The sequence below is a fragment of the Phyllobates terribilis genome, unplaced genomic scaffold (genome assembly GCF_046119375.1).
Source record: "Phyllobates terribilis strain yellow unplaced genomic scaffold, ASM4611937v1 Scaffold_1__5_contigs__length_1240528914, whole genome shotgun sequence".
NCBI classification, from domain to species: Eukaryota; Metazoa; Chordata; class Amphibia; order Anura; family Dendrobatidae; genus Phyllobates; species Phyllobates terribilis.
In genome coordinates, this window is record NW_027362761.1 from 626,364,828 (window position 1) to 626,382,616 (window position 17,789).

Below are 17,789 nucleotides of genomic sequence, written 5' to 3' on the forward strand. Positions count from 1 at the left end.
TCTTGTGCAAAAGTAGCAAAACGTTAAAAAAAACAAAAACTCTCAATTAAATCTCAGCAGAATTCTGATTATACGATCGCTGGAAGAAATAATATTAAAAACCATTCAGGATTGTCAGATGTAAGCCACAATGGTTTCAGAGAACACCGCAGCTTGTCAGGCAAAAAAGTAGTAAAAAAAGTAGATAAAAAGAAACAGTCACTCGTAGAAAGGAACCAAAATACTTGTGCAGCAGGTGGAAGGCAGCGCATTTATCTCATAAGCTCAGGGGCGGAATTGATACTTGTATTTTTTTTCTCATGAAGAGTTAATAAAAGTTCAGTAATAAGTTTTATTTGCCCCATAATATCGCCACTGATGCCGATTTACAACTTATCCTGCAAAAAATAAGCTGAAAAGATGACTCCTGCTACGTGAGGGGTTAGAGGGGTCTTCCCATCATGCACATTTATAGCACATCCCCAGGACATGCCATAGCTAGGTGCTAGATGTGGATCCCACCAGAAACACCTGCGAGGATCTCGGGGTCAAAAACCCTACACAAGCCAAAGGAAATGTTTTCCGCCTCTCTACTGACAGGTGCAGAGAGTCTTACTCTTTTATTGGGTTCTGAGGGACTTACTCTTCTATTGTGTTGTCCGACCAGTACCATAATTCTCCGGGATACCGGTCACGACTTTCTTTCTTCAGTCCAACCCAAAAATCTCTTTTCAGGCTCTTAACATAGCCCTAAGAAACAGAACCTCAGGTTATCAAGCAATGGAAAGCAAAAGTACAAAGGACTGAGGCAAGAGGAGCCCATGACCTCCTATTCACTTCACATACTAAGGCTCTACAGCTGGGGAGTAGATGTACCCTACTTATAATTCCATGACCAATATGGCCCCATAGTGGGAGGCTTCATGTCCCCTATGTGCCTCACATAATGTGGACCATCAGAAGAGGCAAAATTGGACCCCGCAATAAACTTCATGTAACTATATTAACACTGTGCTGGTAAATACCTTTAGTGTGAGAATGTCCTTTTCCTAATGTACTGTGTGTGGAGATGACTGCAGCCTCAGAAGGACATTCTCACACCAGTCATCTCCACACTACAGCCTGAGAAGGACATTCTCACACCAGTCATCTCTACACTGCAGCAGGAGAAGGACATTCTCACACCAGTCATCTCTACACTGCAGCAGGAGAAGGACATTCTCACACCAGTCATCTCCACACTACAGCCTGAGAAGAACATTCTCACACCAGTCATCTCTACACTGCAGCAGGAGAAGGATATTCTCACACCAGACATCTCCACACTACAGCCTGAGAAGGACATCCTCACACCAGTCATCTCCACACTGCAGCCTGAGAAGGACATTGTCACACCAGTCATCTCCACACTGCAGCCTGAGAAGGACATTCTCACACCAGTCATCTACACACTGCTGCCTGAGAAGGACATCCTCACACCAGTCATCACCACACTGCTGCCTGAGAAGGACATCCTCACACCATTCATCTCCACACTGCAGCCTGAGAATGACATTCTCACACCAGTCATTTCCACACTGCAGCCTGAGAAGAACATCCTCACACCAGTCATCTACACACTGCTGCCTGAGAAGGACATTCTCACACAAGTCATCTACACACTGCTGCCTGAGAAAGACATTCTCACACCAGTCATCTACACACTGCTGCCTGAGAAGGATATTCTCACACCAGTCATCTACACACTGCTGCCTGAGAAGGACATTCTCACACCAGTCATCTACACACTGCTGCCTGAGAAGGACATTCTTACACCAGTCATCTACACACTGCTGCCTGAGAAGGACATTCTCACACCAGTCATCTACACACTGCTGCCTGAGAAGGACATTCTCACACCAGTCATCTACACACTGCAGCCTGAGAAGGACATTTTCACACCAGTCCTCTCCACACTGCAGCCTGTGAAGGATATTCTCACACCAGTCCTCTCCACACTGCAGCCTGAGAAGGACATTCTCACACCAGTCATCTACACACTGCTGCCTGAGAAGGACATCCTCACACCAGTCATCACCACACTGCTGCCTGAGAAGGACATCCTCACACCATTCATCTCCACACTGCAGCCAGAGAAGGACATTCTCACACCAGTCATCTCCACACTGCAGCCTGAGAAGGACATTCTCACACCAGTCATCTACACACTGCAGCCTGAGAAGAACATCCTCACACAAGTCATCTACACACTGCTGCCTGAGAAGGATATTCTCACACCAGTCATCTACACACTGCTGCCTGAGAAGGACATTCTCACACCAGTCATCTACACACTGCTGCTTGAGAAGGACATTCTCACACCAGTCATCTACACACTGCTGCCTGAGAAGGACATTCTCACACCAGTCATCTACTCACTGCAGCCTGAGAAGGACAATCTCACACCAGTCATCTACACACTGCTGCCTGAGAAGTATATTCTCACACCAGTCATCTACACACTGCAGCCTGAGAAGAACATCCTCACACCATTCATCTCCACACTGCAGCCTGAGAAGGACATTCTCAGACCTGTCATCTCCACACTGCAGCCTGAGAAGGACATTCTCACACCAGTCACCTCCACACTGCAGCCTGAGAAGGACATTCTCACAGCAGTCATCTACATACTGCTGCCTGAGAAGGACATCCTCACACCAGTCATCTACACACTGCTGCCTGAGAAGGACATTCTTACACCAGTCATCTCCACACTGCAGCCTGAGAAGGACATTCTCACACCAGTCAATTCCACACTGCAGCCTGAGAAGAACATCCTCACACCAGTCATCTACACACTGCTGCCTGAGAAGGACATTCTCACACAAGTCATCTACACACTGCTGCCTGAGAAAGACATTCTCACACCAGTCATCTACACACTGCTGCCTGAGAAGGATATTCTCACACCAGTCATCTACACACTGCTGCCTGAGAAGGACATTCTCACACCAGTCATCTACACACTGCTGCCTGAGAAGGACATTCTTACACCAGTCATCTACACACTGCTGCCTGAGAAGGACATTCTCACACCAGTCATCTACACACTGCTGCCTGAGAAGGACATTCTCACACCAGTCATCTACACACTGCAGCCTGAGAAGGACATTTTCACACCAGTCCTCTCCACACTGCAGCCTGTGAAGGATATTCTCACACCAGTCCTCTCCACACTGCAGCCTGAGAAGGACATTCTCACACCAGTCATCTACACACTGCTGCCTGAGAAGGACATCCTCACACCAGTCATCACCACACTGCTGCCTGAGAAGGACATCCTCACACCATTCATCTCCACACTGCAGCCAGAGAAGGACATTCTCACACCAGTCATCTCCACACTGCAGCCTGAGAAGGACATTCTCACACCAGTCATCTACACACTGCAGCCTGAGAAGAACATCCTCACACCAGTCATCTACACACTGCTGCCTGAGAAGGATATTCTCACACCAGTCATCTACACACTGCTGCCTGAGAAGGACATTCTCACACCAGTCATCTACACACTGCTGCTTGAGAAGGACATTCTCACACCAGTCATCTACACACTGCTGCCTGAGAAGGACATTCTCACACCAGTCATCTACTCACTGCAGCCTGAGAAGGACAATCTCACACCAGTCATCTACACACTGCTGCCTGAGAAGTATATTCTCACACCAGTCATCTACACACTGCAGCCTGAGAAGAACATCCTCACACCATTCATCTCCACACTGCAGCCTGAGAAGTACATTCTCAGACCTGTCATCCCCACACTGCAGCCTGAGGAGGACATTCTCACACCAGTCACCTCCACACTGCAGCCTGAGAAGGACATTCTCACAGCAGTCATCTCCACACTGCAGCCTGAGAAGGACATTCTCACACCAGTCATCTCCACACTGCAGCCTGAGAAGGACATTCTCACACCAGTCACCTCCACACTGCAGCCTGAGAAGGACATTCTCACACCAGTCATCTCCACACTGCAGCCTGAGAAGGACATTCTCACACCAGTCATCTACACACTGTAGCCTGAGAAGAACATCCTCACACCAGTCATCTACACACTGCTGCCTGAGAAGGACATTCTCACACCAGTCATCTACACACTGCTGCCTGAGAAGGATATTCTCACACCAGTCATCTACACACTGCAGCCTGAGAAGGACATTCTCACACCAGTCATCTACACACTGCTGCCTGAGACGGACATTCTCACACCAGTCATCTACACACTGCTGCCTGAGAAGGACATTCTCACACCAGTCATCTACTCACTGCAGCCTGAGAAGGACATTCTCACACCAGTCATCTACACACTGCTGCCTGAGAAGGACATTCTCACACCAGTCATCTACACACTGCAGCCTGAGAAGAACATCCTCACACCAGTCATCTCCACACTGCAGCCTGAGAAGGACATCCTCGCACCATTCATCTCCACACTGCAGCCTGAGAAGGACATTCTCAGACCAGTCATCTCCACACTGCAGCCTGAGAAGGACATCCTCACACCAGTCATCTACACACTGCTGCCTGAGAAGGACATCCTCACACCAGTCATCTACATACTGCTGCCTGAGAAGGACATCCACACACCAGTCATCTACACACTGCTGCCTGAGAAGGACATTCTCACACCAGTCATCTACACACTGCAGCCTGAGAAGAACATCCTCACACCAGTCATCTACACACTGCAGCCTGAGAAGGACATCCTCACACCATTCATCTCCACACTGCAGCCTGAGAAGGACATTCTCAGACCTGTCATCTCCACACTGCAGCCTGAGAAGGACATTCTCACACCAGTCACCTCCACACTGCAGCCTGAGAAGGACATTCTCACACCAGTCATCTCCACACTGCAGCCTGAGAATGACATTCTCACACCAGTCACCTCCACACTGCAGCCTGAGAAGGACATTCTCACACCAGTCATCTCCACACTGCAGCCTGAGAAGGACATTCTCACACCAGTCATCTCCACACTGCAGCCTGAGAAGGACATTCTCATACCAGTCATCTCCACACTGCAGCCTGAGAAGGACATTCTCACACCAGTCACCTCCACACTGCAGCCTGAGAAGGACATTCTCACACCTGTCACCTCCACACTGCAGCCTGAGAAGGACATTCTCACACCAGTCATCTACATACTGCAGCCTGAGAAGGACATTCTCACACCAGTCATCTACACACTGCAGCCTGAGAAGAACATCCTCACACCAGTCATCTACACACTGCTGCCTGAGAAGGACATTCTCACACCAGTCATCTACACACTGCTGCCTGAGAAGGATATTCTCACACCAGTCATCTACACACTGCAGCCTTAGATGGACATACTCAGATGACTGGTTTGAAAATGTCCTCCTCTGTCATTTTCACAGCAAAGTCATCCCCCACCCTGCGCAGTGAGATTGTCGCTCTCCGGATGCAGTTCTGTCCTCTGTACTGCTTCCAATGTTTTGCAGTTTTCAGATTGTGGATTTCTTTTTTTTTTTTACCTGAACACACAACATTTATTCACCCCAAAATTTCCTACCGTCAAAATAATTTGAGAGGGTTTTATTGTCACCAAATTTGCCCACATAGATCTACACAACTGGTCACTCTCTGTCCAGGATTTCCTGTCCTCTGAGAAATAGTAGCACTTTTGGTTCAGTAAAAGCCACCCGTCTGAGCAGACATTGCAGCCTGGAAAAGAGAGAAGAGTATAATGATGAAACATGAATTATTAAAGCATGGCGTCCACCATCTGACCTTTCAGCTTTGTATAGTACAGCACTTTGTTCACATTATTTTGCCACTTTCTAGGGACTTTCTGTATGATAATTAAATCCATCTCAACTTTCACACAACGCTACTAACCTCTCCTCACCTACGGCCGCCTCCAACTAAAACATTTCTCATGTCCCCTCTCTCCTCAACTTAGAGTAAAGCGGTTTTCTAATACATGTGACTCGCCCCCTGGGCCGTGGGGCACTCGGATCCGGGCAATAGGGAACGATGGGGGTAGTAGTGGCAACCCGGTTCCGTGGCTCAGGGTGGTCAGGCCAATGGTAGTCTGCTACGTGCTTCAGATAATGTCCGACTACGCCACCCGTGGATTGCGGTTATTAGGAACCGCCGCTGCAAGGCAGTCCGCTGGGGCTGATGATGGGTGCAGCTGAGGTGATGTGACTCCCCACGGGAAGAGTGCAGCCCCAGGGCAGTGTAGTGGATGGTGGGAGTGATGGTAGTGAAGGTCCCAGTACCGGTAGTGCCGGAGGAGCGAAGGAGCACACGCACAACAAGTTACAGTCCAGGGTCTTTACACACAGTTCGTTTGTTCCGGGTCACTTCCGTCGGCAGTGACCGCCCGAGCCGTGCTGCGTCCACCAGGTGAGGGACTCGGTCAGCTCCCAGGCAGTTCAGGAGCATGGCACAGGACCCCCTTTAATCCTTTCTCTGGCCTGCCTCACCAGTGACCCACTTTTGTCCGGCTGCCGCGGACTTGTGCGGTTAAACGTGGGCCCCGTCCTCCGCTGTCCTATATGGTGCCTTCCTAGCAGGTTTGATGAGGTGTCGCACCAATAGATGATCACGACGACCGGTCTTTGGCTGAGGGTTGTTTCTCCTCCACCAACTTGGGATCCGGTACCCTTAATCTGCCTGACCCTGCACCCTGGATTCTCGTGGGTTCTTAGGGTCCCTTCCACCTTCTTGTTCCTGAGCCCTTCTGTTTCTCTGTCTCTCCTTCTCTTTCTCTGTTCCTTTCTGTTCCTTTCTTGTTCCGTTCTCTTGGAGCTGAGATGAGCCAGAATCTCAGCTCCCCTTCACCTCCTCCTCGGCCTCTCACTAGGCCCTCCTGGAGTAGAGCTCCTACAGAGCCTCTACTCCCTGTCTTCTCCTCTGGCTGAACTGACCCAGAACTAAGATGGTACCCACCTTTTATACCTCCCTCTGACCATGAGCCCAGGTGACCAGCAACCAATGGGCTCCTACCTAGGCTCAGGAACCGCCCCCTATCTGCCCCTACAGCACTGGGTGTTCCACCCCTCCCTCCCCACTCCAGCAGGGACATGGTCGGTCGTGCCTGCACTTCTGTCTAGTGGGAGCACCGTTGAGCTGTCCCTGGGAAATGGGGTGTGTGTGCTGCATGCAGCTAACTGAGCCCTGGTCCATACTCCATCCTTACCCGGGAGTGGAATATCACACCTCTGGATTGAGGTGCAATACCCCTGTAGCGGCCGAACCCTCGGGGCGCTACATTCCCCCCTGGTAAAGCACAGCACGTCCTCGGGCTGGAAAAGAGCAAAACAGTTAATTACAGGACATGCAAAACTTTTTCAATAACTTTTTACATTTAGAAACTGACATTACGGTTCAACTCCCTTTATGGGACACACTTTTCTTTTCACTAGGCATTATAGAAAACTTTTTCAATACTTCCAGAACTCTTTTGACATATCACACTATAGAAAACATTCACATCAATATCTAGCAGCATATAAAAACTTTTCATCTATAAAACATTTTTAATTAAAGCTCATTTTTGGGTTCTTGGCTGCGGTGCAACTTGCAACCAGGTGCTCTTCCTTTTTAAAGGTGCAACAGTCCATTTTAACTTTGAGGTAGGTGTTGCGGTTCTTGTATAAAACCAGTAGGGGGCGCTTTAAGAAGCGCAACTATATACATGGAATTGGCCGCTTCCAGTCCGCGGCCGGTGGGGATAGGGGAATGGCTGCTCACAGTCCTCAGCCTGTTAGGGGAAGAGGGACGGCTGCTCTCAGTCCTCAGCCAGATTACTTAGGGGATAGGGGCACACAGGTAACAGTTCGATACTTGTCCCAACGGGGACCACACTTTCAGGATGGGAACAGTCCCAAAAACGATTCGGATGTCCTGACGGGTAACTATGTACACAGGTACTTTGCTACTTACTAGTAGCGGTGTCCTCCATAGGCTCCTTCTTCCTCCTCATATAGCTCTTCAGACCCGTCCGGGGCCTCTTGGCTCTCCTCATAGCCGCGGTATTGTAGCTCCTCCTCGCTGAGCCGGTGGACATGTAGGGCGTATGGTCCTTTCGCACCTACGTGGCGGGTGAAGGTGACCACATCACCAGGGTATAGGTCACGGCCACGATGCCCCTCAGGTAGATGACTTTCGACGTCCCTGCGGGTCACAAAGACGTCGCCTGCTGTTTCTGGGCCCCTGATGAAGCCCCAGCCGTTCTCCATGTGGAACTTGACTATGGTCCCGGTGATTCGGGGACCACGGGCAGCTTTGGGGTCTTGGCGGGCCTTACGTTTTTGTTCAGCACTCTGGGCTTGGAGCCGTTCCTCCCTGACGCGTCTCTCTCGTCGCTCCCGCTCAAAGGTCGCCAGTTGCTGATGACAGGCCTCCAGATGACGGACCGCGTCTGCCCGAGTCTCTTGGGAGAACCCCATCAAGTTCTCGCCGGTGGGGTCCCACGCAAATTGGATGTCCTCCAGTGGGGGTAGGGGGACCTCCACGGGTTCTGGAGCCGGTAACAGAGGCTCGCGCGGGGGCTGGGTCTTCCATTGCTGATTGCTGATGACTTCGGCCGGCCACTCCAGGGGCAGTCCATCCGGACCGGTATGATGGGCAATCAAGTCCACACCCAGTCGTGGTATGGTAGAGGGACTTGATCTGGGGGCAGCGCCCGGGGGCACTCGGCCTTGCGACCAGGCCAGGGGTCTCTCGGTCGCGCTAGGTGGTAGTCCCATCCTGGACAGGGGAGCAGGCTCAGCGATGGCGCCCGGGTCATCCAGGCCTTGCGACCAGGCCGATGACGCTTCTCGTTTTACGGCGCCCGGGGTCAGGGGGCGTGGTGATGGGCGGGGCGTGGCCGGGGCGCTCACCGCTTGAGGCCTAGCTGGAAGTAGTGGCGGCGCGGCAACAGGCACGGTGAGTGGGGCTTCGGGTGCCGCGACTGGGGGCTGGGGCAGGCTTGCGGTTGCTGGGCTTGGGGTGGTGACGTCCCCTTCACTTGCCTCAGTCCTCGCGGCTCCCTCCGCGGCGTCGCCTCCGGCCCTCTCTCCTCTTGCGCCGTCCTCCGAGGCAGGCAAACCGCGGGGTGCGGCTGAAGTCTGTCGCTGGTGGGTCTCGGCCTGCCGGGCCTGTTCTTTTCTCCACTCTGTGAGTGCATCTTGCTGCGCCCGGACCATCCTCCGCTCCAGGTCCTCCAGTGCAGCTTGCGCATGCTCCGGATCTCTGGGGAGCTGCGCCAGGACTTCTGCCAGGCTGCAGAGCGGTTCGGCCTGCAGCAGGCTTCGGGCCAGGAGACTGGTGCTGCTCAGGGCGTCCATTCCCGGGTGCGGTCTGTCTGGACTGATCCAGACCACCCCCTGCCCCGCAGTTTTCTTCTCTTCCCACCCCCATTGGGGGCGGCCCCGGGGCAACTTGGTGACAATCACTTTCAGGGGCAGCCCCCCCATGTTGATAGACATCTCCACTGCTGCATTCATGGCTGGTGGGGGCGGGCCCCTTCTTTGGCGCCATTCTGGGATCTGGCCCACGATGGGAGGTGGCTTCCTGCTGTCTTTTGGTGCACACATAATGGCGTCTGCTCTGCCAGGGCGGGAAAAACGGATGAAGACGGCGGGAAACGGTCCAAGATGGCGTCTGATGGCGGGAATCGGCTCCGGATGGCGGGAAACGACTCCGGACGGCGGGAAACTTCTTTTTAAGGTACATGTGCAATTTTCTTCAGGCACGCAATACCCGTTTGTGGCGGGTTGGTCACGATCCTGCCGACTACGCCAAAGCTGACTCGCCCCCTGGGCCGTGGGGCACTCGGATCTGGGCAATAGGGAACGATGGGGTTAGTAGTGGCAACCCGGTTCCGTGGCTAAGGGTGGTCAGGCCAATGGTAGTCTGCTACGTGCTTCAGATAATGTCCGACTACGCCACCCGTGGATTGCGGTTCTTAGGAACCGCCGCTGCAAGGCAGTCCACTGGGGCTGATGATGGGTGCAGCTGAGGTGATGTGACTCCCCACGGGAAGAGTGCAGCCCCAGGGCAGTGTAGTGGATGGTGGGAGTGATGGTAGTGAAGGTCCCAGTACCGGTAGTGCCGGAGGAGCGAAGGAGCACACGGACAACAAGTTACAGTCCAGGGTCTTTACTCACAGTTCGTTTGTTCCGGGTCACTTCCGTCGGCAGTGACCGCCCGAGCCGTGCTGCGTCCACCAGGTGAGGGACTCGGTCAACTCCCAGGCAGTTCAGGAGCATGGCACAGGACTCCCTTTAATCCTTTCTCTGGCCTGCCTCACCAGTGACCCACTTTTGTCTGGCTGCCGCGGACTTGTGCGGTTAAACGTGGGCCCCGTCCTCCGCTGTCCTATATGGTGCCTTCCTAGCAGGTTTGATGAGGTGTCGCACCAATAGATGATCACGACGACCGGTCTTTGGCTGAGGGTTGTTTCTCCTCCACCAACTTGGGATCCGGTACCCTTAATCTGCCTGACCCTGCACCCTGGATTCTCGTGGGTTCTTAGGGTCCCTTCCACCTTCTTGTTCCTGAGCCCTTCTGTTTCTCTGTCTCTCCTTCTCTTTCTCTGTTCCTTTCTGTTCCTTTCTTGTTCCGTTCTCTTGGAGCTGAGATGAGCCAGAATCTCAGCTCCCCTTCACCTCCTCCTCGGCCTCTCACTAGGCCCTCCTGGAGTAGAGCTCCTACAGAGCCTCTACTCCCTGTCTTCTCCTCTGGCTGAACTGACCCAGAACTAAGATGGTACCCACCTTTTATACCTCCCTCTGACCATGAGCCCAGGTGACCAGCAACCAATGGGCTCCTACCTACGCTCAGGAACTGCCCCCTATCTGCCCCTACAGCACTGGGTGTTCCACCCCTCCCTCCCCACTCCAGCAGAGACATGGTCGGTTGTGCCTGCACTTCTGTCTAGTGGGAGCACCGTTGAGCTGTCCCTGGGAAATGGGGTGTGTGTGCTGCATGCAGCTAACTGAGCCCTGGTCCATACTCCATCCTTACCCGGGAGTGGAATATCACACCTCTGGATTGAGGTGCAATACCCCTGTAGCGGCCGAACCCTCGGGGCGCTACACATGCCCTCATCATCTGATCAAATGATCTACAAGTTAGATGGATATACAGCACTTCTGGTTCACAGGTACCAGAGAAAGGTCCACTCCGAAAAATAACACATCATCAACTTGGCACTGCTATAGGAGAAATAAAAGCGAGTATTACTTCTTGTGTAATAAAATATTATACATATGGAGGACAATTCACTCCACAATCTCAGACCATTATCTGTCAAAACAGATTACGTCTGTTAAACAGATGGTGGAAAAATGTAGGATAATTGGTGCACAAATTTCATTTATTGGAGTGCCGAGTGATGGACCTGTGATTAATGAATGATTTACAAACTATCCATAATCCGTCCTCTCTGGACATCTCTGCTCTAGTCACCGGATACCTCCCTATACACATTCTCCAGTATATAACCTGTCCTCCGTTCTACAGACCGATTGGACACCTGTTACAGGTAGCATATGACTTCAGGGGTGCGGTTTACAAACTGAGGGAGGAGGGACTTTTTAGGAAAAAAACATACAGAATCCACAGAAATCTGTACCTTCTAAGGACTGATGAATGACCTAAACCCAAATATTTTTTTATAGCTCAAGTTTAAGCACACATACCTCACCTTGATGAGCTCATGTGAGGGCTGTTTGTGGGATCTGCAAGGTCTGTTAGAATTTTATGAGATCCCCAATTTGCAGAATGTCTTCACTCTGGAGGTCCTAGGCAGTAGATATTGTTGTCATGTTTCTTATTGGGATGTTATCTTTTCATAGAGATGAAACATGACATGGATAGCATCATCCATCGGACCATTATTAAGTTGGAGGGGTTCTGCCAGGCTTACGGTGATGTGAGTTAATGTGTTCTGTTCGTCCCTTTGCTACGACGCTGAAAATATATCTCCCATAAACATTGGAATGATGCAAACCCCAAAATTTTCATATCTGGACACTGGAGACAGAGTGACAAACTACAATTGTCCACTTTTTAATTGTTCAGAGGAAGCCTTATCCTTGGGAAAGGTACTTCTTTGCCTCTTTTTTTGGGAAAAAGATGCCTGTGCCGGCCTTTCAGTAAATCCTTTCAGGCATCTCATCATGTGGTCTAGCACAAGCAATCGGGTCACTTATCCCTGCCAGTATAAAAGATGAGGGCAGAGATAACAGCGGCATTGTTGGATTTTACAGCATCGGGACAGGTAGTCAGAGTGCACAGCTCATCACTCCAAATAAGAGTAGAAAGTCCTAAATCTGATTGCGTTGTACTATTATGGCGCTGGAGATTATAGTTAATGGAAGTTATGACTGCGATAAAGAGCCTAAAATAGGCTCAATACATACCTCCAAGCATTGCACATTTTTTGAGGGGAATCATATGCTTAGCAGCACTTGAGTTTCACCATCTATTGAATTTTTTTGGAAAATTTGTCAAAATTGGCATATTCTAAATTATTCGATTTTCTTTACTGATTATACTCTCTACATGGACAATTGAAACCAGAAGTTTCCATCCACTATATAAAAAGACACATCTCCATGTTTTCCTCAATATCTGACATGAAATCAGAATAAACTTTTCCTGTTTTAGGTCAATTAGGATTTTACCATAATGTTTAATATTTGCCAAATGCCAGAATAATGAGAGAGAGAGAATGTTTTAAGGCATTTTTATTACTTACTGAAAAGTCAAAAGTTTCCATACACTAATATTACTGTGCCTTTAAACAATTCTGGACGGACCATATGATGGTGTCATGTGTTTTGAAGCTGAAGCTTCTGTTTTTCTTTGGCAACATCTGAGTTAATTAGAGATACACCTGTGAATGTATTTTAATGCACACCTGAAACACACTGCTTCTTAGTGTAGTATCATGGGAAAATCTAAAGAAATCAGCCAAGATATCAGGAGAGAATTGTGGACTTGCACAAGTCTATATTATTACGTTTTTTTAGACATTTGCTTGCTGTCTTTTATTAATGTTCTGCTTGCTCGTCAGTTTATATACACTAATTTTACTTTTAAAGTGTCCAGCATTCCAGTAATCTCATCAGTATCTCAGGAGCCTTAAGCCATTGTTCAAACAGTCACTAGGTCCATTGTGTGAGTCTTGAAAGTAGTTCTGGTGGAGCCGTCACCACGGGGAGTCTCACATGCAGACCCAGGTGATGGGTTAGACCTGAGAAAATACCTCCACTAATGCACACTTAGCTTTGGAGGGCTGAGAGCTGTTCTGCCCATTGTGATCCCAGGGAGGGAGAAAAGAAGCCACATGTTTATTGAGGAGTTGGTGGAATTATGTCAAAGGGGTAGTATCTAATCTGAGGACCTGGACCATGGATGAATGGCATAAGAAGTCCTGGGGATCAGTACCGACTGGCTGGATAAACGTGCTACAGTTGTGGGATATGTTGAGATTTAAACTTTCTTAAGGACTATTGTTTCTGGATGCCGGCACTTCCATCATTTTATCTGTCGTCTGGAGGATCATGGACTGTGACTACAGACTTTACTGACTGGAGATACGAAATCTGTGGGCCAACTAAAAGTTGGGAGACAGTGAGTATGGCCTTATACAAAGCCAGTAGAACTACTGAACCCAGATTGGTAACTTGAGGACTGAGATAACTGTATTTTGGCCATTTACCAGGAATTGCTGTATTACCATGGATGTGAGGCATAAAATATTGTTGCATCGTTAACCTGCCGAGGTGACTACTTAGAACCTCAGATGTTCTCATGTGACATGAAACAGTTTTCCACAGCCTCATCTTTGTAGCAGAGTTTGTCTCTTAGTTGTCCAGATTTAAGCCTCCTACATCACCTAAAAGAATTCATGCTGTTTTGGAGGCAAAAGGTGGTCACTAGTGATGAGCGGGCACTAAAATGTTCGGAACTTGAAATTGAGCAGGTCAGATGCCCGAACGGGCTCGACTCGAGTACCAAGTATAATGGAAGTCAATGGGAAGCTCTGGATTTTTCCGGAAGACCCTAACAGGAGGGCTGGAGGAGCAGGAAACTCTGAAGTGGATGGAAACAGTGCTCAAATGTAATGGGAACAGCATGGGGAAGACCCCTGGAAGCATCTCTAACTCTCAGGTCGCTGCTGGAAACAACGTTGTCAGGGTACTACGCCACTTTTAGGGACTCACAATAAAAATATAAAAACACAGCTAAAATGCATTTTACAGTAAAAAATGTTAGGAAACATTCTTTGCAGGATAATGACTTGTATATAAGGCAAAATTAAAAATAGAAAAAAAACCTTATTCACCGCTTAGGCTGCGTGCCCACGATCAGTAATACTGGCGTTCTGGACGCAGCGCAATAACAGTGGATGGGATTAATAGAAACCTCATGCCCATTGTGCTTCTTTGTTACGCTGCATAATCTCAGCTGCGGTGCGGGTTTACGAGACGCAGCATGTCACTTTCTCTTGCGGGAACGCTGAGTCTTCTGTGTGGAATTTCCCCGTAGACTTGCATTAGATGCAGTAAAAAGGCACATGTGTTATAAGTGCATTACGCAGGTGTTTTCAGTGAGATCCAGCGACGATGATGAGAGTTGTCGTCACTACCCAGCACCTGTGAACAGCGGTCACTTTACTGCTATTCACAGACGCCAGAGACATCGGTGAACGTGGACTACATCGGACCTGCACGGCAGCATTTTAGGTAATAAACTGGTGAATGAGGGACAATCCATTGTCTTTATTTCTGTCTATGTCTTTCAGGCATCCTTTTCTGCACTTCTTCAGATTCGTTGGATTACTTCAGACCTGCATGGGATTTTTTATATTTTCCAATAAATTGGTGAACGAGGGAAAGTGTGGGGGAGTCTTTAATCAAATAAAGTGTTTTTTTTGTGTGTTTTTATTTTTGATTACTGGGTTAGTAATGGGGGAGTCTGATAGATACCTCTCCATTACTAACCCCAGAGGTTGATGCTATCTGTGATTTTTGTCAAATTTTAGCGGTTATAAACCCCAGCTACCATTACTCCAAAAGCCACCGCACCAGGGCAATCGTGATGCATCAATTCTGGGGTGGCTGCGGGCAGGAATTTTTAGGCTGGGAAGGGGCCAATAACCAGGGACCTTCCCAGTCTGATAATATCAGCTCACAGCTGTCTGCTTTACCTTGGCTGGTTATCAAAAATAGCGGGGACCCCAAGTCTTTTTTTAAATTATTCATTCATTAGGTTAATACAATTACAGTAAACTAAACACACAACACTAATTTATCTCACAGATATCTATCTAGCTAAAAAAGAGAAAACTGCAAAAGCATAACCAGCAGGATTGGGTGCAAATCTCACACTTGGAGCCGAAACATTGCCTCATAAATAGCACTTTTTTATTTATTTATTTTTTACACAAAATATGGTGCGCTGCTTCCAACTTTTTTTTACTATCTATCTATTATCTATCTATTATTTATCTTTCTACCCCATATCTATCTATAGTTTACAAAAACGCATAAAAAAACGCAAGTGAACTGAAGTGCGGAAATTCAGCTGCACAAAATCCTGAACAAACACAGATCGTGGTAACGTACCCTAACAGCCGTGAAGCATGCAGGTCGGGGACCGGAGCATGGCGCTCTATCACCTGCGATACTCGATCGAGTAACGAGTGTACCCGAGCACCCCAATGCTCAATCAAGGATCAACGAGCGCGCATGCTCACCATTAGTCGTCACACCGAGCATGGGTTTGATTTAGATTTCTCTTTTGATCATTGACTTTTTGTTAAATGATAAAAATAAACTATTAACACTTCAAGATTTGAAAGTATTCTTAGGTTCTAGCATTTTTCCACATCTGCCTAAAGCTTTTGCATAGTACAGTATGTGAGATAATTAGATATAGTGTTTGCGCTTTGCAATTTTATTTAAGTATTGTGAACCCATAAGGGGCTGTTCACATCTTCAGAAGTCATCGCTGTCCATGTGATGGGTGCGAGCGTGCTGATCGGTAGGGATCCGACTTTCTGTTTCTGGCTATGTTGGAAATGTTTCCGTTACTTTGTTGCTTCCACTTCATTGTTCTTAACTTCCGCTTTGATTTAGCTTTTCAGGAGGGAGGTCAGTTCTTCCCTGATTGATCAGATCAGTCTGGTGTTAAATCAGAGTTATCAAGAAAATTTGGAGTGGATGTCAATGTATCACCAAGAGATAGGCAAAGAAGGGTGGAGGCCAAATGCAGGATGCAAAGGCTACTCTTGTAATCTGCCCCCCAGGTGTAGAGAGAGTGGGGGGCTCTCCTACATGAAGAGAATGAGTGTCTTATCTGCTGGTAACGCCTTTTAATACATTGTTCTCTTGCATTAGGTTTTCATTACCATTTCAGTAAACTGTGTTAGTTCAACAACTATTTATGATTTATCTTGTATTTTCGAACGCATTAAAATAACACTGGCATAGAGAAGGAAACAAGCGGTGGTGAGGATGTCTGGCCATCACTACAGTCGGCCATGTTCTCAAGAACAGGTAAAGTCCCAAACATCAGACCCTCTGCAATCAGCAAGTAGTCAGCAATCAATAGGCAATGACCCCTGACATGGAGCCGGCTGCCGGCTTATCTGCTCTTACCTGGCAGAGAAGAGTTTTCTCCCCCCATGGTGATCTCATGGTTCAGACACCGGGAGTCTCCGTCTGAAGGTCTCTCAGTTATAATCACGGTGTTATTTGGACACTGGAATGAAGATACTAGAAAAAGGGAAATCCCATCAGTCAGTATCCAATAATATTGTGGTATAAATGTGTGTTATATAGAGACGAGTGTAGGATATATGTGTAGTATAGTCTAATAATAATGGTGACAGCATGTCATGCCCACAGGTGGCGCATGTGCTCCATGGACCCAATGTGCCACAGACCAGACTTACCCAGGAGGGGCATAACCAAGCAGCTACCTTGGTGTTCACTGGAGCCTCTAGTGGTGAGGTCAGGCCTATGCGACAGGTAGCTGCCAGGTGCCACTGCACGGCAGCATCCAGCAGTAGCCGGAGACGTTAATTCAGGTTTACACTGTACAGACAGGACGACTACTGGGACAGGTTCAGACTGTGCAGACAGGATGACCACTGGGACAGGTTCACACTGTGCAGACAGGATGACCACCGGGACAGGTTCACACTGTGCAGACAGGACTGCCACCGGGACAGCTTCACACTGTGCAGACAGGACGGCCATTGGGACAGGTTCACACTGTGCAGACAGGACAGACACTGAGACAGGTTCACACTGTGCAGACAGGACGGCCACCGGGATAGGTTCACACTGTGCAGACAGGATGGCCAATGGGACAGGTTCACGCTGTGCAGACAGGACGGCCACTGGGACAGGTTCACACTGTGCAGACAGGACGACCACTTAGCCATGTTTACACTGTGCAGACAGGACGGCCACTGGGACAGGTTCACACTGTGCAGACAGGATGGCCACTGGGACAGGTTCACAGTGTGCAGACAGGACGTCCACCGGGAAAGGTTCACACTGTGCAGACAGGACGGCCACTGGGACAGGTTCCCACTGTGCAGACAGGACGGACACTGGGACAGGTTCATACTGTGCAGACAGGACGGCCACTGGGACAGGTTCACACTGTGCAGACAGGATGACCACCGGGACAGGTTCACACTGTGCAGAGAGGACTACCACCGGGACAGATTCACACTGTGCAGACAGGACGGCCACCGGGACAGGTTCACACTGTGCAGACAG

At 49.1% G+C, this 17,789-nt stretch overlaps 1 long non-coding RNA gene across 1 annotated transcript; it reads right to left on the bottom strand.

Moving 5' to 3' along the window:
- Positions 1–622: 622 nt before the first annotated feature.
- On the bottom strand, positions 623–16,778 carry LOC141169905 (uncharacterized). Its single transcript, XR_012252302.1, has 3 exons — positions 16,656–16,778; positions 5,558–5,709; positions 623–729 (listed from the first exon to the last, which is right to left on the bottom strand). It is a non-coding gene; the product is annotated as an uncharacterized lncRNA (long non-coding RNA).
- Positions 16,779–17,789: the final 1,011 nt, after the last annotated feature.